At 41.4% G+C, this 21664-nt stretch overlaps 1 long non-coding RNA gene across 1 annotated transcript; it reads left to right on the forward strand.

Moving 5' to 3' along the window:
* The first annotated feature begins 29 nt into the window (after window positions 1–29).
* LOC127572580 (uncharacterized) lies at window positions 30–21400 on the forward strand. The gene is made up of 3 exons (XR_007956642.1): window positions 30–100; window positions 2088–2218; window positions 21109–21400. It is a non-coding gene; the product is annotated as an uncharacterized LOC127572580 (long non-coding RNA).
* Window positions 21401–21664: the final 264 nt, after the last annotated feature.

Here is a 21664-nt window from a genome sequence, read left to right on the forward strand (position 1 = left end):
CTGGTGGGCGGGCGGAAGAGAAGCTCCTCCTTTGCAAACCCCGTCTCCACCTCGAACTCACATTCACAAAATGGCCACTGGGCCTTAGCAACAGTGCCAGGTCTGGAACCCATAGCAACTTTGTGCTGATTTTACCACTAAATGTTCTCTGGAACAAGTTTATTTTGCATTCCTTTTCAGTTGTTTAATTTAAATTGATCTTGCCCCACATTCACCGGCACAATTCCTGTTCTGGCTGATATTTGCCTCAAAATGTAATGTGTGGTTTTGTTGTTTAGTTCCCTTGCTGTGGAAAGAGCTGGGTGATAACCGTCTGTATCCACAACGCCATTGCAAACAATGAGAAGAAAATCAGAAAAACTGTAGATGCTGGAAATCAAATAAAAACAGACACTGCTAGAAACACTCAGCAAGTCGGGGAGCATCTGTTCTGCCAAAGGGTTTGGTACCTGAAATGTTTATAGTTACTCTTTCTACAGATGCTGCTTGACCTGCTGAGTGTTTCTGTTGTTTATTGCCTTTATGAACTTAGCTGCAAATGATGCTGTTCTGTTCTTGCTTTCGTTAAACTGAATAAATGTGGTTTGTGTCTCCACAAATGGATTCAACTTGGAGAATGGCTTCTTAATGTTTTTGTAATCTTTTAACAAATTCATTTCAAATTATAGCCTTGGGTGAAATCACCATTCCTGTGGAATTTTTGTAAATGTGTCATTAACTGATAATTTTAAAGATTTGTTGCAATTGGTAAATATATTTTAGAGCATAGTGTGAAATATGACGAGAGACTTAGATTTAATTTCAGATTTCCAGCATCTATGCTTCTTTGATTTTTTTTCATTAATTATACTTCAAACTTGTGAAGTAAGAAATTTAAATTTCTTTGTTCCTCAGCAGAAAAAGAACACCTACCTCATCATTCACAATTATGACAATTGGGTGGAGTAATTAAAGACATTCTCCTCCAGTTCAGTCCTTTTAAACTTCACATACACAGAAGCTCTAGTATGTGATGTGGTCAAATATAAAGACTGGATTGTTATCTCATTGTCTGCTCAAAAGTCAGATTTCCAATTGTTCAGCAAAACCCATTTTATTACTACATTTCATTACTTGAGTAGTCCCTTAGAATCAAAGATAACTTGCTTCCAGTCCAGTTCTGTTGGATCTGAGATGGCTGATGAGGTATGTTTCCAAAGATTCTGCTGCAGGAGGGTCAGGGGGTTCTTGACCGTTAGTGGGTAGCTTAGGACGTGGTGCATCCTTTCTGCTGTTTTTGCAATGCTTCAGCGTGCACTTGACTGAGTCTCAGTACCACATCACATGCTCCTACATTTTGACCATTCATGGGCCAGTGATTCCCAAAGTTGGTGAAGATGTTACAATTCTTGAGAATGCTTTAAGAATATCTCTGAATCTTTTCCTTTGTCTGCATGGTAAGCTCTTGTTGTGATGATGCTCTGATTAGAGTGTCTGTTTTGGGATTCTGGTGTTGAGCATGCAAGCAACAGGTAAACAAGCCTGTTGGGAAAAGACACTGACATTGATTAGAGAATTTGGATGATTTTGCAGAGTCAGCAATGGTGAACCTTCTCTAGTGGATAGGCCATGTCTCTGAAGCATACATGAAGACTGAAATCACTGCTGCTTGGTGGACCATAAACTTTGTGCCAAATTTGAGCCCTTCATTTCAAAACATTCTTTTATTCATGGCCAAATACAGTGCTGGCACACTGGAATTAATGGTGAATTTCATAATTGATAAAAAGATGGTTCCTGGGATAGGCAAAGTGATCCATGTTTTCTTGGATCTCATTATGGACCTTTATTGTTGGGTGCAGTGTTATGTAGGGAGGGCATGTAGCTGGAGGACCCTTGCTTTGCAGATAAAGACTGAAACCACTGGAAACACTCCATAAGTCAGGCAGCATCTGTGGAAAGAGAAATAGTTAATCTTTGTCAGATCTGAAACATTAATTTTGTTTCTCTTTCCACAGATGCTCCCCGACCGGAATGTTTCCAACATTTTCTGTGTTTATTTCAGATCTCCAGCATCTGCCGTTTCACAATTTTCATTTATTTTGCAGACATGTGGCAATATGGCCCTACTTTTGTCCACATCACTGACGGGATTGATGGTGATATGGAGTTTGGTCTTTAAAGATGTGCATCAGCAAGCATTATCAATGTACTGTGGTTAAAAGATTGAAGCTTCCAGGTAACTTTGTTTTCTGGAATGTCGGCAACAGATATTGAATATTTCCCTTTGTTCTGTAGATAAGCTCCACTCTAGCAGCAAGCTTTAACATAGGAGTTGGTTGTATAATTTGAGTGGAGTTGGGGGATTCTACCTATATCCTGATAACCTTATGATTAGTGTTATACTCTGAAAAGGCACCAGATAAAATGTATTTCCAAATGTTAGTTAACTTCTAACACTTCCACTCCAGAACCAAGATTACTTCAGCCACAGTCATCCAGCTGTAGGATGCAAACGATGCTTAAGTGTGTGCAGATTCAGAAGCTGAGCTCCAAATCATCATTGACTTGTTTAGGGAGAATGAGTTATTCACTAAATATTCATAAACAAATGTCTTCCACCAACTTGAATCCACTGCACAACAAGGTCAATAAAGGTTCATGATGAGATCTTGCAAAACCTGGTTCACTTTTCATATCTTGGATGTCACCTCTTAGCAAAGGAAGACGTTGTTGTTGAACTTCATCACAGCCTCCAGGGTGCAAGCACATCCTTTGAGAAGAAAAGTGTTTGTGTATTACAACCTCAAACCTGCACTAGGCTCATGGTCTGTCAAGCAGCAGTGATCCCTGCCAGTTGACCACTAGCAGACACCAAAAGCACTGGACAGGTGCCCCTAATGATGATTCCTCAAAATCCTCCAAATATAGTACCAGATAAGCAAATCTGAGATTGCAAATTGTTGGTCTCTCCCAGGCTAGCATCTCCATTGTCTAGCCTTTAATTACACTCAACCAGATCTGATGGACAGGCTACATTGTTTGTGTACCCAACACCAGACTCCTGAAATAGCCATTCTGAGCTCTTTGATGGCTAGACATTACTGGAGGAACAGACAAAACACTTTAAGCATGATCTCAAAGCTTCATTGAAAAGATGTATTCCTCTCCAAGTTGTGGAACTCCCTTGCCCATTACCAATCAATATGGAGAATGTACATCTGCGAGAAAAGAAAATACATAGTAAGTGAGCAGTCACAGCCAATAATTTTAAGGATTGCAATCCGGTGAGAGAAAAATGCCTCATTTCCATTTTAAGTAGATAACTCCTTAACCAGAGCCAATCCACAGCCAGTTCCACCTCAGCTCCATTTTCCTGCATTAGCCCCATATCCCTTTGATATCTTCCAGGGAATTTACAACCTCCAAAGCTTAAAAATGCATACTAAAATACATGTTGTTTTCTGGGCTCTGTCTTACCAAAGCTCTATCCAGCAGCAAGACTACTTTTGTAATAAAGGTCAACATTCCATTTGCCTTCCTAATTACTTACTTTACATTCATGCTAAATTTCTGAATTTCTTCCCAGATTTTTCAGAACAGGAATATATAATAGTTTCACACTACGTAAGTGCTACTCTGCTTTTCCATTCTTTCCTCTCTGACTTCACACCTCCCAATATTATACTCCATTTGCCATCTTTTTGCCAAGTCTCTAACTTTATCCCTTTGTGTACTCATTGTGTCCTCACAACTTACTTTGCTTTAATCTTTATGTCATCAGCAGACGTGGAATTTTCATTTAGATCATTAAAGCAGATCTAAAAACGTGAGGCTCCAACACTAATCAGCAGGTTTTACTCCTCTGCTCTTCCTTGAAGTGGTGTTCAGGAACCTTTTATGCCCACCTGAGAAAGCATCTGAGACTTTGTCTTAATTTCCCATCCAACATACAGCTCTTTTGACTGTGCAGAGCATCCTCATGACTTCACTGAAGTGATTTTGCATATCTCAATGAAGTTAGCAACAGTAATCAATGCAATGCATCATTTTTATGCACGATGTGATAGAATAATAATCAGAAATTGGTTAAGTACTTTATGTGGGTGTAGTTTGGTTTTGTAAATCAAAGTGCTGTCCTGAATGTGACGTGAATTGGTGTATAATGTACAATGGACGTCATTTGTGTGATCTTTTTAAGTTGCACGAACAATTTACAAACTGCACAGTCCTTGATTGGGGAAACGGATCTTAACCAAATGCTTAAGATCTGCTTCCGTGATACATAGGGCATGACTCTCCCTGAGACACCGTTGTTGTCCAGTGGTAAAGAGTGTTCCTAAGATAAGTTCCTTGATTACTCTCAAAATCCTCCATGATGACTACCATCCACAACTCACACCATCACTTTGAAGAAAAAACAAGATGCTGGAGGAACTCAGTAGGCCAGGCAGCATCTGTGGATAAAAACGGACGATCAGTGTTTCGGGTCAGGACCCTTTTTCAGGGCTGAAGATAGGAAAAGGGGAAACCCAATACATAGGGTGGAGAACAGAGCAGTGATAAGTGGACAAAAGAGGAGAGGCGGTGTATCCTGGAAATGGACCTGGAAGCCACGTGGAACAAGATGGTGGTGTAGACACAAGAGTGAGGAAGATCACATGGCTGTGGAACTAAGTCTGAGTCAGCACATGGTCGAAGAGCCGGAGAGCAGAGAAGATCACAGAGGGGGGCACTGAGAGAGGGACTCACAAAACTCCCATTGAAGAATGGAAGAATTCTTCAAAGGGCCTCCTAATTGGGGGCTATGTGGGAGGGAAGGGTTAGATAGATCTTAGAGCAGGATAAAATGTCAGCACAATATTATGGGCCAAAGGGCCTGTACTGTGCTGTAATGTTTTATGTTCTATATGCTCTATCACTGTTCTGCTTTTCCCTCCTATATATTGGGCTTCCCCTTTCCCTATCTTCAGTCCTGAAGAAGAGTCCTGACCCAAAATGTTGACCGTCTATTTTTCTCCATGGATGCTGCCTAGCCTGCTGAGTTCCTCTGCCATCCTGTTATATTTTCATCTTGATTCCAGCATCTGCACTCCTTTGTTTCCCCACCATCACCTTGCCTGACTTCCATCCCCCAGCAAATTGATATTATTCTCTTTTAATATACTGATTTTCCTCTTCAGATCTATCCCCACACTCCCAAGAATCATCCAGATTCAGCTGTTTCAACTCCTTCAATCATGTCCCAACTCCTTCCCCACGATCTTCTCCCCAGTCTACTCCCATTTCCTTCAGTGCCCTACTTCCACTATCTTTTTCCCTCCCCTCCCCAACACCAAATACTTCACCCCCCACATACCCTACCCCAGCCATAGTAAAAGATCCTAGAGGCAGGCCTATCATGCAGTTCGGACATTGTGCACTGTGGGAATCTAATCTCATATTTATTTCCTGAAATGAGATCTTGAGGACCAGTTTTGTAATTTTAAAATTGTGTAGCGGCTGCTACCGCGATGTGAAAGCAAGACACTAGTCAGTGGGCTGCAGAACAAAAACTGATTTATTTTCCCGCCTCGCGCGGGCCTTTTAAGAGGAATGGTTCCCGCCCACCGAAAACGGAAATGAGGTATGTGCTACGTCATCAAACTTTTCCCGCGCGTGGGTTCTCCCCGTCGCTCGGGGAAGACGAAGGCCCAACGCCATCTTGGGCCTCACCGCTCCGACGACACGTAACCCAACCGCCGAGCTGGTTCACTTGCTTGGACGGTGAGTCGCTACACAACCCCCCCCCCCCCCCCCCCCCCAAGAACCGGCAATATGGTCCCCAAGGTTCGCGGGCTGTGCTAACCATTGCTTAGGAGGTCAGCCTCTGCGTCGCAGTGTTGGGACCTCGACCGGTTGTTGTAGATCTAAATGGGCTGGTTTGAGGCGGTCCATCGTGAAAACCTCTTCCTTGCCCCCAATGTCCAAAATAAAGGTGGACCCATTAATCCTGATGACCCGGAACGGCCCCTCATATGGTCATTGCAACAGTGCCCAGGGTGTGCCGCTGCGAATGAAAACAAACTTACAGTCACGTAGTTCCTTGGGCTCACAGGATGGGGCTTGACCATGCTGTAAAGTGGGAATCGGTGCCAAGCTGCCGAGCCTCTCGCGCAGTCTTTCCAGGACTGCTGTGGGTTGTTCCTCTTGGCCCTGAAGGGCGGGTATGAAATCCCCTGGGACGACCAGGGGTGCACCGTACACGTTCAGCTGACGAAGCGTGGAGATCTTCCTTGGGGGCAGTGCGTATGCCGAGCAGGACCCCAGGCAGTTCGTTGACCCAGTTAAGACCTTTCAGGCAGGCCATCAGGGCTGATTTCAGATGGCGGTGGAAACGTTCCACCAACCCGTTTGATTGAGGGTGGTAGGCCATGGTGGTGTGCAGCTGCGTCCCTAGCATGTTCACTAATGCAGACCAGAGGCTGGAGGTAAACTGGGTGCCCCTGTCTGAAGTGATGTGGGCCGGAACACCAAAACGTGAGACCCAAGTTGTGAGCATCGCCCGGGCGCAGGAATCAGTTGTGATGTCGGATAGAGGGGTTGCCTCTGGCCACCTCGTGAACCGGTCCACGATGGTAAGGAGGTACCGGGCTCCTCCTGAAACTGGCAGAGGACCAACGAGGTCGACGTGGATATGGTCGAACCTTCCACGGGTAGGCTCGAACTGCTGTGGTGGGACCTTGGTGTGTTGTTGGATTTTTGATGTCTGGCAGTGCGGACAAGTCCTGGCCCACTCACTGACCTGTTTGCGCAGGCCATGCCAGACGAACTTGCTGGCGACCAGTTGAACAGTTGATCTGATGGATGGGTGCGCCAACCCGTGTACCGAGTCGAAAACAGATTTCCGCCAGGCTGCAGGAACTATAGGGCGGAGTTGACCTGTTGTGATATCACAAAGGAGGGTCTGCTGACCTGGACTGACTAAGAAATCTTGGAGCTGCAGGCCCGAGACTGCGGTTCTGTAGCTGGGCAGCTCGTCGTCGGCTTGCTGTGCGTCAGTCAGGCCCGTGTAGTCGACACCCAGGGACAGGCTGTGGATGGTCGGTCTGGAAAGCGCGTCAGCAACGACATTGTCCTTTCCGGAGACATGTTGGATATCCGTTGTGAATTCGGAAATGTAGGACAAATGTCACTGCTGACGAGCTGACCAGGGATCAAAGACCTTGGAGAAGGCGAAGGATAAAGGCTTATGGTCAGTGAAAGCGGTGAAAGGCCTGCCTTCTAAAAAGTACTGGAAATGCCGGACCGCCAGGTACAGCGTTAGAAATTCCCGATCAAAAGCGCTGTATTTCTTTTTTTCTTTCTTCTTCAATCTTTTTATTAGTTTTCAAATTAATACAGATTAATATATCAATGTTTATACATGTAATACAAAGATATCAAGAGAGCAATCATGACATGGATAATCATAAAGAACAATAGAGTATAAAAAAATCTGTAGATCCAATGATCTGTTAGTGAATGAATATAATATAAAAGAAAAAGATTTATTATAAAATATAAAAAAAGAAAAAAAAACCCAAAACAATAAGAAAAATTATAAATAATATATCAAACCAAACTAAGCTAAAGAAAAAAAATTAAAAAAAAACAAAAAAAAAACTGGACTAAAATTTCTCAATAGAAACAGAGCAATATTATGTCATCAACTCCGTTCCTCTAAATTGAAAGGTTATTATAAGGGGATCTATATCATGTGAAAATATTGAATAAATAGACTCCAAACTTCCTCAAATTTAAGCGAAGGATCAACAGTACTATTCCTAATTTTTTCCAAGTTTAAACATGATATAGTTTGAGATAACCATTGAAAAGTAGTAGGGGGTATTGGATCCTTCCATTTAAGCAAAATGGATCGTTTGGCCATTAATGTAACAAAGGCAATCATACGCTTAGCGGAGGCAGATAGATGGTCAGATTCTATCCTTGGTAAACCAAAAATTGCAGTGATAGGATGAGGTTGTAGATCAATCTTCAATACATTTGAAATAATGTTAAAAATATCTTTCCAATATTTTTCCAAAAGAGGACAGGACCAAAACATATGTGTCAAAGAAGCCACATTCAATTTACATCTGTCACATATAGGATTTATATGTTGATAAAAATGAGCTAGCTTATCTTTTGACATATGGGTCCTGTGAACTACCTTAAACTGTATCAAAGAATGCCTGGCACACATTGAAGATGTATTAACTAAATGAAGAATTTTCTTCCAAGTCTCTGTAGGTATAGATGTCCGGAGTTCACTTTCCCATTCATTCTTAATTTTGTCCAGTGGTTCTGAATGAATTTTCATAATTAAATCATAAATTATTGCTATCAAGCCCTTCTGACAAGGATTAAAACCAAAAATTTCTTCTGTAATTTCAGTTTTATAAGGTGTGGGAAAAGAGGGTATAGTAGCTTTTTAAAAATTTCTAATTTGCAAATATCGAAAAAAGTGTGATCTAGGCAAATTGTATTTGTTAGACAATTGTTCAAAAGATGAAAAACAGTTATCAATGAATAAATCACGAAAACATACTATTCCCTTCCTTTTCCATATGGAAAAAGCTGAGTCAACTCTAGATGGATAAAAGAAAAAAATTAGATTGAATGGGACTTGATAGATTAAATGTATTCAATCCAAAAAATTTACAAAATTGAAACCATATTCGTATTGTATGTTTAACAATTGGGTTAATCATATGTTTACTTAATTTGGTAAGTGCAAAAGGGAGTGGAGCTCCTAAAATAGAAACTAATGAAAATTCAAGTACTGATTGGGATTCAAGGTGTACCCATTTGGGGCATTGAATTACATCTGAATCTTGTGTCCAAAAAATTAAATATCTAATATTGATTGCCCAATAATACAATCTAAAGTTAGGCAAGGCCATACCACCATCCTTTTTTAGTTTTTGTAAATATTTCTTACTTAGCCTTGGGTTTTTATTCTGCCAAATATATGAAAGAATTTTAGAATCAGTAGTGTCAAAAAAAGATTTCGGAACAAAAGTTGGAATCGCTTGAAATAAATATAAAAATTTTGGTAAAATGGTCATCTTAACCGCATTAATTCGGCCTACCAATGATAGAGACAGTGGGGACCATTTAGTAAATAATTGTTTAACATGGTCAGTTAAAGGCAGTAGATTAGCTTTAAATAAGTCCTTATGTCTCTTAGTAATTTTAACACCTAAATACATAAAATAGTCAGTTACCAATCTAAAAGGTAATTGGTTATAAATTGGAATTTGCATATTTAATGGAAAAAGTTCACTCTTACTAAAATTTAATCTATAGCTAGAAAAAACACTAAACTAATCTAATAGTGATAGTACTGCAGGGATAGATTCCTCCGGATTAGAAATATAAAGTAACAGGTCATCTGCGTAAAGAGGTATCTTATGAATCTTCTGTCCACGAGTAATACCACATATATTTGAAGAATCCCGAAATGCAATAGCCAAAGGTTCTAAAGCAATATCAAATAATAAAGGGCTTAATGGGCAGCCTTGTCTAGTACCTCGAAAAAGCCTAAACAAAGGAGATCTTTGATTATTAGTAAGTATTGAAGCCATAGGTACATAATAAATCATTTTAATCACAGATATAAGTTTAGGACTAAAATTGAATTTTTGAAGTGTACTGAATAGATATTCCCATTCGACTCTGTCAAATGCCTTTTCAGCATCTAGTGAAACAACACATTCTGGAATTTGGGATGAAGGGGTATATATAATATTCATTAATCTCCTAATGTTAAAATGTAGATAACGATTCTGAATAAATCCTGTCTGGTCTTCAGAGATAATTTGTGGAAGAACCTTTTCCAATCTAAAGGCCAATATTTTGGAAAATATTTTGGAATCTACATTTAATAAAGAAATAGGTCTATAAGATGCATAATCAGTGGGATCTTTATCCTTTTTAAGAATTAAAGTAATAGTTGCTTCATAGAAAGATTGTGGTAGTTTACCCACTGATAGGGCATCTTTAAAAATTTTGGCTAACCAGGGAACAAGATTATCAGAAAAGGATTTTAAAAATTCAGCTGTGTATCCGTCAGGGCTGGGTGCTTTACCCGAATTCATTGAAAATATTACTTTCTTTATTTCTTCCTCCAAAATGGGAGCATCTAATATAGACCGTTCATTTGAAAGCGCTGTATTTCAGTTTGGGTGGTCTAAGGTGCCTGCTGAAAAATGCCAAGGGTTGCCAACGGCCTTCGATTAGTTGTTCCAGTACTCCACCAACCGCGGTGTTGGATGCGTCCACCGTGAGGGCGGTTGGGACATCTGTCCTAGGGTGTACCAGCATCGTGGCGTCTGCCAGGGCGTCCTTGGCCTTAACGAAGGCAGCCGCAGCCTCGTCGTTCCAGGCGATGTCCTTGCCCTTGCCAGACATCAGCGAGAACAAAGGGTGCATGATACGGGCTGCTGCAGGGATGAACTGATGGTAAAAGTTGACCGTCCCCAGGAATTCCTGAAGGCCTTGGACCGTGTTGGGACGGGCAAAATGGCGGATAGCGTCTACCTTGGCGGGTAGTGGTGTTGCTCCTTCGCTGGTGATTCTGTGGCCGAGGAAATTGATAGAGTCAAGTCCGAATTGGCACTTGGCCGGGTTGATAGTGAGGCCGAAATCACGGAGACGGGAGTACAATTGGCGGAGGTGGGAAAGGTGTTCTTGGCAGTCACGGCTGGCGATTAGTATGTCATCTAAGTAAATGAACACTAAGTCCAGGTCTTGGCCTACCGCGTCCATCAGCTGCTGGAAAGTCTGCGCGGCGTTCTTAAGGCCAAACAGCATTCGAAGGAATTCGAGGAGGCCGAATGGAGTGATAAGCACAGTTTTGGGGATGTCGTCAGGGTGGACCGGGATTTGGTGGTATCCCCGGACGAGGTCCACCTTGGAGAAGATGTGGGCCCCGTGTAAGTTCGCCGCGAAGTCCTGGATGTGAGGGATGGGGTAGCAGTCCGGGGTGGTGGCGTCATTCAGCCTGCGGTAGTTGCCGCAGGGCCTCCACCCGCCGGTGGCTTTGGGGACCGTGTGCAGTGGGGAGGCCTAGGGGCTGTCTGACCTGCGAACGATCCCTAGCTCCTCCATGCGACGGAACCCTTCCTTTGCCAGACGGAGCTTGTCTGGAGGCAGTCGTTGTGCTCGGGCATGAAGGAGCGGCCCTGTGGTAATGATGTGGTGCTGCACCCTGTGTTTGGGCAAAGAATTTGTAAACTGAGGTGCCAAAGCTGATGGGAACTCAGCTAGGAGCTTGGTGAACTCGTTACCAGACAGGGAAACGGAGTCCAGGCGCGGGGCTGGTAGTCTGGCTTCTCCCGGGGGTAGGTTTGGAAAGTTCTGGAGTGCACTAGCCACTTCTTTCACAGGCTGTGGGCCTGAAGGAAATTGGCTCCCAGGAGTGGCCGGGCGACGGCAGTAAGGGTAAAGTTCCAGTTAAAATGGCTGTTGCCGAATTGTAATTGAACCGTACGGGTACCGAAAGTCTGTATCGTTGTGCTGTTTGTGGCATTGAGTACAGGACCTTGTTGCCTGTTACGAGTGTCGCGGCCGGTCGGGGGCAAGATACTGAACTCTGCTCCAGTATCGATGAGGAAACGACGCCCGGACCACTTGTCCCGAACGAATAGGAGGCTGTGTTGGCGGCCAGCTGTTGTAGCCATCAGCGGCGGCTGCCCTGGCGTTCCCCTGAAACTTGCAGGGTGGGCAGCATCGATGGGTCTCCGCGCCCTACCTCTGATGGTAGGAACACAGCTGGTCGCCAGTGTCGTCATCTGTGTTTCTAGGGTGTGGTCGCTCGGTTGCTGGGACTGGTTTAGGTAGGCGTTGGGCTCGCAGCCTGGCGATTTGGCCGACAGACGACCCGCTCTCACGTTTGGCCTTCCACGGGACATCTGCCCAGGCAGCTACCTCACGTGGGTTGCTGAAATCGGCGTCGGCCAACAGCAGGTGAATGTCATCGGGTAGTTGTTCGAGGAAGGCCTGTTCGAACATTAGGCAAGGCTTGTGTCCCTCAGCCAAGGCCAGCATCTCGTTCATTAGGGCCGACGGGGATCTGTCCCCCAGGCCGTCGAGATGAAGCAGGCGGGCAGCGCGCTCGCGATGGGAGAGGCCGAAGCTCCGAATAAGAAGGTCTTTGGAAGCCGGGTACATATCCTCCTCCGGAGGAGACTGGATGAAGTCTCCGACCTGGGCGGCTGTCTCCTGGTCCAGAGAGCTGACCACGTGGTAGTACTTTGTGGAGTCGGAGGTGATCTGCCGAAGGTAGAATTGTGCTTTGGCCTGGTCGAACCAGACGCTGGGACGAAGCGTCCAAAAGGTGGGCAGCTTGAGTGCCACTGTGTTGGCTGCTGCGTTGTCGTCCATTGTGCGGGTCCAAAATCCGTTTGGACCATCAGGGTCACCAATGTAGCGGCTGCTACCGTGATGTGAAAGCAAGACACTAGTCGGTGGGCTGCAGAACAAAAACTGATTTATTTTCCCGCCTTGCGCGGGCCTTTTAAGGGGAACGGTTCCCACCCACCGAAAACGGAAATGACGTATGCGCTACATCATCAAACTTCTCCCGCGCGCGGGTTCTCCCTGCTGCTCGGGGAAGACGAAGGCCCAATGCCATCTTCAGCCTCGCCGCTCCGACGACGTGCAACCCGACTGCCGAGCCAGTTTGCTTGCTCGGACGGTGAGTCGTTACAATTGTATCTTTCTTTTAAGGTGTATCTTTGAAGTACTATGTTTCACATAATGTTTGAAGCTGCATTCTTTTTCAAAGCAATTTAATCTTTTGGAACACCAGTATGACATGGCCCCTGAGAGACACTTGTAAAATGAGATTTTAAAAAAATCAAATATTGTTGCCTCCTTCACAGCAGATCTGGCTGTGGCAAGACTTTTGGCAAATAATATCCACATCCCCACCACGTCTGGAAGCCTGGAACTAGAGGTATCAATTCCATCAGCTCATGTGTTGTGTATTAATAAATTAGTGTGTTAAATAGGACAATGCCATTCATCCATTCTTGAGGTGAAATGATCTATTCAATTACTCCGAGGTGGAAGGCAATCTTATCCTGTTTTTCTGTCTCCTGGTTGGGGAGTGACAGAAAATGGACAGCAAAATTCAGAAGTATGCTGTGTAAGCCTTTGGTTGAATCAAACACTTCATATACACTATGACAGGAAAATTTAAAAATGACAGGCTTCCTGGAGAGAATGATTGATGAAAGGTAGACACCAATTTGGGAAGAGTTATTCTTCCAGAGGCTTGGAACTGACAAGCAGCTGCAGCCCAGCAGAAAAGGAAAAGACTTGGAAGAATGAAGGAAGGAACACCAATTGGCCCTTTTTAGTGTGTGGTGTTGCTCTGATTAAGCAGCAACACAACAGTTATTCAGGATTAAATTGGTAATTGGCTTATTATTGTCGCATGTGCTGAGATACAGTAAAAAGTATTTGTTTGCATGCCATCCAGACAGATCATTCCATACATGAGTACATCAAAGAGAAAAAAAAACAGAATACAGAGTATAGTGTTACAGTTACAGAGAAAGTGTAGTGCAGGTAGACAAATAAAGTGCAAGGCCCATGACAAGGTAGATTGAGAGATCATCTTTATTGTAGAAGAGGTCTGTTCAAGAATTTTGTCTCAGTGGGATAGAAGCTGTCCTTAAGCCTTGCAGTACATGTTCTCAAGCTTTTGTATCTTCTGCCCAATGGAAGGGGGCGAGAAGAGAAAATGACTGGGGAGGGAGAGGTGTTTGATTATGTTGGCTGCTTTCTCGAGGCAGCAGGAAGTGCAGACAAAGTCAATGGAGGGAAAGCTGTTTTTTGTGATTGACTGGGCTATGTTCATAACTCCCTCGCAATTTCTTGTGGTCTTGGGCAGAGCAGTTGCCATACCAAGCTGCAGTGCGTCCAGATAGGATGCTTTCTATGGTGAATCTGTAAAGATTGGTGAGGGTCATCAGGGACATGCCAAATTTCCTTAGCCTTCTGAAGAAGTAGAGGTGCCGGTGTGCTTTCTTGGCCTTAGCACCTAAGTGGCTGGACCAGGACAAATTGTTGGAGATATTTACACCTAGGGACTTGAAGCTCTCAACCATCTCCACCTCAGCACCATTGATACAGACAGAAGCATGTACTCCACCCTGCTTCCTGAAGTCAATGACCAACTCTTTTGTTTTGCTGGCATTGAGGGAAAGGAGATGACAGGTATGTGGACACTGATTGGGCTGATTAAGTGACAAGGAGATAGGTATCAACTGGTCTGAGCAGATGCTAGAGACTGAGTAACATTGGATAGGTACACACAGAGATTGATGCTCTTTCCAGGATACTACATTAGCTATCATGTATAGTGCCCTGTTATCTACTGAACAAGACACGGAAGTGTGTTTTGCCTGACTTGAATAAAATTGGCAAATGAATTAGATATTTAGCATTGTTTAGGCAAAAAACCTAGCAGCACATAAGAATATGAGCCCTTAAGTCCTCATGCCAAAGTACCCTAGGTTCTCTGTACAGCACCACATTCACATGTGAGAATACATGTTTAAGAATTTGTTGCCCAATATTTTTGCGTTTTCTTAAATGAGCCAAAAATTCTCATTATTATTTTAGGATGTATATAAGGAGGATTCCAGAAATGAAATCCAACATAGTACATTTTGTTTTTGGTTGATCAGGATATTTGCCTTTAATAAATGGAGCTCACCTTTCTTGATCTACCATGAGTATATTTTTGTGCCATATAATGAGATAAGGTATTGGTTTACATGGCAGATTCAAATGGATTGAAAGGTGCAGTGCTCTTGTGGCATTGGGAATGTGGCTTACCAGGAAGGAAATTTCAGGGTTCAAAAGATGACAGAGAAACATGTCAGATTTTCATTCTGTACTGAGTGATCTGTGAGTTTAGGGAGAAGCAGACTAACGTCTCTGAGCGCTATCATTCATTATGAATTACACTGACTGCCAGCTGAACCACAGGAGTGTAGCCTTGCCCAATTACAGATAGGAAACAAAGGATTCTCTATCTAATTGACTAATATGAACAAGAACGTCTGGAATAAGTAAAAGAAGTGGGAGATAACAAGGAAAGGGAAAAGGTTTTGGGGAGATTGCAGTCATTGGAGAACATTGCAAGTGCATATGTTTTATTTTTTTCTCACAACACTGAGGTTAATCCTCATCCCCCACTACTGCAGAGTTGGCAGGAGAAAATTCAGGATAAGCCATGTAATAAATTTAATATATCATAAATAGAATTTAGGAACAAGTATTTAATTAGATATCTTTGCTATACAAGCAAAGCAGTACAGCAGTGAACTATAGTTGTCTTTAATTATCCCATGTACTCTGCAGGGATATGTGCTTCACGTCAGTTGAATGTACGACATTCACTTTTGCTTTGAGGCTTTTGGTTGTATGGAAAATTCCTTCAATTATGGTTTTATGCTGATTTAATTAGATAGAGCTGAATTAAAAGAACAAAAAAACTTTTTCTTTTCCTATTTTTACTGAAGACATTTATTATTTGCCGCAGTATGATTTCAGAAATGCTCTTTACTGTTACGATCTTTCCCAAGTAACCATTTGTTAGTTGTCTTGGTGAGAATCAGAGTTTTCAGCTCAAGGGAGAGAAATTAAAGCAAGTTTGGTACTATTCACACGTGTTTCCAGTTGTGATTGCTTAAGAGAAATCAGAGGCAAGAATACTGCCCAATTGCCCCTTTCACTACTTTGGTTAAAATTACAGTACCTAATAGTATCTATGCTGTATGTATCAGCACCTTACTGAATCTTTAGTTTATATTTGTAATTTATTTATGTAGAAACATAATTTTTATTGAAGCAGTAGTTACCATACTGGAAATGACATCAGTGACATTGAGAAAATTCCATTGTGTGACACTGGTGACAGGCACCTGTTGAGACATTGTATTGTCACACATGTGGAACCTTTAATTAATTTGCTATCCTTGTTCATTGAATAAATTTGTGTCACAAAGAAATCTTAATAGACCTGAGCATTGGTTCTGGAAGACCATAAGTCAATCTATCCAAAGAGTCATGGAGTTATATAGCAAGGAACAGGCCCTTCGGCCCAACTTGTCCATGCCAACCAGGGTGCCTACCTGAGCTTGTCCCATTTGCCTACATTTGTCCCGTATCCCCCTAAACCTTTCCTAGCCATGTACCTGTCCAAATACCTTTTAAACTTGTGTATAATAGCTTTTTGCTTGAAATATACCCTTTCCCTTGTAATAAACGGGCAGATTATTATCTAGATGGGGAGAAAATTCAAAATACAGAAGTGCAAAGGGACTTGGGGATCCTCGTACAAGATACCCTAAAGGTTAACCACCAGGTTGGATCGGTGGTAAGAAAAGTGAATGCTATGTTGGCATTCATTTCGAGAGGTATAACGCATAAAAGTAAGGATGTGTTGATGAGGCTCTATGGGGCACTAATGAGACCTCATTTGGAATACTGTGTGAAGTTTTGGGCCCCTTACCTTCGGAAGGATGTACTGATTTTGGAGAGGGTTCAGAGAAGGTTTACGAGGATGATTCCCGGAAGGAAAGGGCTTACATACGATGAGCGATTGTCGGCTCTTGGGCTGTACTCATTGGAGTACAGAAGAATGAGAGGGGACTTCATAGAAACATTTCAAATGTTGAAAGGACAGGACTGTGGCGAAGCTGTTTCCCTTGGTGGGTGAGTCCAGGATTAGAGGGCATAGTCTTAGAATTAGTGGGTACCCATTTAGAACAGAAATGAGGAGAAATTTCTTTAGCCAGAGGGCCGTGGATTTATGGAATTCATTGCCACATACAGCTGTGGAGGCCCGATCATTGGGAATGTTTAAGGAGGAGATTGATAGGTATCTAATTAGTCAAGGTATCAAGGGATATGGGGAAATGGCTGGGAATTGGGGCTAGATGGGAGAATAGTTCAGCTCATGGTGAGGTAGCAGAGCAGACTCGATGGGCCAAATGGCCTACTTCTGCTCCTTTGTCTTGTGATCTTGACTTTTGTACTGACCTCACATTTGTTATGATCCTAAATCTTCAACTGCTTTAATTTACTTATTCATTTTGCTTTATTGCCCAAATTTAGAACAAGAATTGTATTTTTCTTTTTTAATAATGACATGTTTTTGAGATTGTTTGTGATATATACAAATGATTTGGACAAAAATGTAGGTAGAATAATTAGTAAGTTTGCAGACAACACAAAAGATTGTGGATAGTAAGGAAGGTTGTTAAAAGATTCAGCAGCATATAGTCCAGTTGGAAAAATGGACAGAGATATGGTAGATGGAGTTTAATCCAGACAAGTGTGAGATGCTGCAGCTTGGGAGGTCAAATGTAAGACGAAAGTATACAATAAATGGCAGGAACATTTGGAGTATTCATGTACAATGGGATCTTGGGGTACAACTCCATAGCTTCCCGAAAGTGACAACGCAAGTAGAAAGGGTGATAAAGAAGGCTTATGGCATACTTGTCTTCATTGTTCAGGGTGCTGAGTATAAAATTCCAGAAGTCATGTTTCAGCTGTATAAAACTTCGGTTAGGCCATATTTGGAGCATTGTGTGCAATTCTGGTTGCCACATTACAGGAAGTATGTGGTGGCTTTGGAGAGGGTGCAGAAGATGTTCACCAGGACGTTGCCTGGATTAGAAAGCATTTGCTGTAAGGAGAGGATTGGAAAAATTTGTATTGTTTTCTCTGAAGCGTCGAAGGCTGAGGGGCAACCTGATAGAAGTACATAAAAATTATGAGAGGCATAGAGTAGATAGAGCGTTTTTTGGTGGAAGCAGATGTGATGGCAATGTTTAAGAGGTATATGAACAGGCAGTAAATAGAGGGATATAAAACCACACACAGGAAGATGGATCAGTTTAAATTGGCATCATAGTCAGCAGAGACATGATGGGTCAAAGGGCCTGTTCCTGTGTTGTGCTGTATTTTTCTATTGTACATTCTATGTTCTATTTCCTGAGCTTGATGCAAAATACTTGTTTTAACATCACAAATATCTTCTTAGTAATTTATAGTAGTTATGAATATAGAGCATTGGGAAGATAAACCTATGACAATTATAATTCTGTTGCTAGCACATGCTTTTTTAATTTGTCTGCAAATTTTGTCCTGTTTCATTTTCACAATTATGCAATACATAATATACTTCCTATTTTGTTGCTGGTTCCTTCATATTTTGGATTTCTGTCCAGAGGGCATTTGACTACTCATCTAAGTTCTCATGCATTTTGTGGTGATTTTTTTTCTGTACAACACCCATTGCAAATGATACCCATGAATGATAACCCACCCATCTTAATTTTGTTTGGTACATGACTTTATATTTTTGTCACTGACTTTAATGCTTCAATTTTGTTCTTTGTAAATTGTTGATTAATTTGATAGATTTTAATTTGGATCCTACTTGTTTGGCATTTTTTGCTTTCCCACAACCTCGCTGCTTTTTTACTGTCTCATTCAGCTTGACTTTCAGAGTCACTACCATCTTAATATGTTTGATGAAACATTGCTTTGCTTTTCAAGGTACCGATTTTACCTCCTTGCCTTCCCCTATCCTCTTGAAGTTTATTCACAGCTGTTGGTAACTTTCCTACAAGGAAATTGGTTCAAGCTTTGTTCAGGTATAAGCCATCCTATCAGTTAGTTAGCTCTTGCTCCAGAAATATTCAGTGTTCCAGGAATCCATGGCTTTGCTTCTTTTCTTCCAGTCATGTACTTATTTTCCAAATATGGATATTTACATTTGGATACTAAAATTTTGAATATAATTTTGAATAGCTTTTCATCAGTATCATTTATTCAATGTCATGGTCCCATTTTTTCCTATTGCTCCTGCATTGTACACAGTTATAGAATTGTTTTTGAATTGTGTCCTTTTGAAATTCACCTTGAGGAAAATATTTAGCCTTATATTTTTTTGGCAATGTTTCAGGAATGTTGACTGTTTGCAACACTGTCTTTCCAACTGCCACTTCATTTTTAAAGGAACTAGTCCTTCTTGTCTTATAGTAAATTTTCATGTATTTTCTTGATTTTCTAAATTCTGTCTATATTAACTAAACTGTACAAGTATAGAAAGAATATAGTCAAAGTCGAATTTATTGTCCTGTGCACAAGTGCAATGAAAAACTTACTTGCAGCATCATCATAGGCACATAGCATCACAGCGTCTAAGCATATGAGTATTAAGGATATCTTAGAAACAGCAAAAAGTGAGCATCTGTGGATGTGATGTACTTGGGTTTTCAGAAGACATTTGAAGTCCTACATAAGAGATCAGTGTGCAGAATTAAAGCACATGGTATTGGGGGTAGTATACTGGCATGGATTGAAAACAGGTTGATAGTCAGCAACCAGAGATAAATAGTCCTTTTGTGCATTGGCAGGCAGTGACTAGTGTATTATCGCAGGAATGAATGCTTGAGCCCCAACTATTCACAAAGGTAACAATGATTTAGATGCGGGAACTGGATGTAGGATTACTAAGTTTGCCAACAACACAAAATTGGGTGGGATTTTATGTTTAGGAGGATGCAAAAATGTTTTGAGGCAATTTATACAATTTATGTAAGTGGGGAAATACAGGGGCTCCCTGGGCTACAAAAGGCCTGACTTACAGAGATTTGATGTTACACAAATTCTCCCATAAATTTTTAAAGCATTTTTCAAGACAGGAAAATTAGTTATAGAAATACAAGCATTTTCAGGAGTTATGGAAATAAGAGTAGCAGTTAGTTAATTCAAAAGACAACCAGTATTCAAAACAAAACGGTTCACATGTAATCTCCCTGCAGTAACTTTAAGAACATGCAAGGAAAGTATAGAAAGAATGTACTTAGAATATCTTACAAACAGCAAAGAGAGCATCTCTAGATGTGGTGTATTTGGATTTTCAGAAGACTTTTTAAGTCCCCCAGTATGCAGGTTCACAGCGAGAGGTCACTTAAAGATTTGCTTTGGAAACTGACAAGGCAAATCTCTTCTATTGACACATGTAAAATACTTTATAAAATAATGTAATATCCATTGATACTTTAAAGCCATCAAAACTTGCAATTGGATGTGGGACGTTCTGATTCTGTGCCAATGTACCTACACGGGAAGGCAATAAATAAATGTTCATGTTAATTGAACCATAATGAAATTTTTTATTTCTAACTTACAGAAAAATCGGTTTAGGGACAGTTCTCAGGAACAGAACCCTCACATAATCTGGGGACTGCCTGTAGATGGTAAATGCAGTATATTTAATACCATGGTAGTAGAAGTTTATTCAATAATAATTTCAAAAGAGAATTGGATAATCATTTGCAAACAATGAGAAAAGAGAAAGAGGGAAGGTGTAATTTGATAATTCTTAAAGGGCTGACATGGGAACCGTGGTTTTCTCTGCTGAATGACTCTGTGATCTTAAAATTAGCATTAATTCACAGATGGAGATTGCCAAACATCAGGTGACAGTAATATACAAAGATGAAATACAGTAAATCTGGTAAGCTAAGTAAGAATAGGGAGTGTTTGAAATGGTGGGTTAGATATTGTCAATGGAGAGAGAAGCAGAATTAACATTTAAGAATGATGGAATTACAGGTTGAAACTCTCTAGTCTGGCATTCTGTGGTCTGGCAATTCTGGTGGTCCAGCATGTTTTGGATCTGTAGTACAGATTTGTACAAATTAACTAATTCTGACTAAGATCTAATTAAGATCTAAAATTAACTAAATTCTGTACTAATCGGTACCGAATTAACCTACAAGTGCAACTTTTGTGATCTCAGCCAATAGCAAACTCAGCTGATAATGTTTCCGACTTACTGAAACTCCAGGTTTCTTGGGAATGTAACCCTCATGCAAGCTGTGGAGTGTCCTGTACTTAAAAAAAAAATAACAGTTCTCATGCTCAGAGGAAGATGATTGGGGGCAATTTCTGTGGCTCAGTATTTTTATGTAGTCTGGCACCAGTCAGGTCCCAAGGGTGCCGGACTAGAGTTTCAACCTGTATTATTTTCTCTGTGTCATTTCTTTATTTTCTTTTCCACAGATGCTCTCTGGTAGTAGTAAATACTTGGAAGAAAAGATGAAAATTTGGCTGGGTTGTGGACAGGTCTAATTGGATGAACAAACAATGTATCATGGCACATTTCCTCCGCCTTTCATTATATGAAAGTGTGTAATGAACAATGTTTATACGCCTCTATTTGGGATATGTACAATTATGTACTTATGCATGGAATGATCTGTCAGAATGGCACACAAACAAAGTTTCTCACTATATCTCGGTATATGTGACAATAATAAACCAAATTGATTATGATAAATTTGCATCTTAACTTTCTCTACCTTCCTTTGTTCCATAACCTTAATCAACCTTTCCAAATGAGATGTTTCTATTTTAATGATTGTGGGTTTCTTTATTTGACATCACCCCTGAAGTTCTAAAGCCTAATTTTAAGATTTTGCTTCCTGATTCTGGGCACACATCAGAGGATAAAGATTCTTTCTTATCCATCCAATCAAATGCTTTAATCTCCATATACAGTTAAATAATGTCTCCCATCAACTAAAAACACAAGCATAAATCTGAGATGTCCTATATT

Source organism: Pristis pectinata, chromosome 7 (genome assembly GCF_009764475.1).
Source record: "Pristis pectinata isolate sPriPec2 chromosome 7, sPriPec2.1.pri, whole genome shotgun sequence".
Lineage (NCBI taxonomy): Eukaryota > Metazoa > Chordata > Chondrichthyes > Rhinopristiformes > Pristidae > Pristis > Pristis pectinata.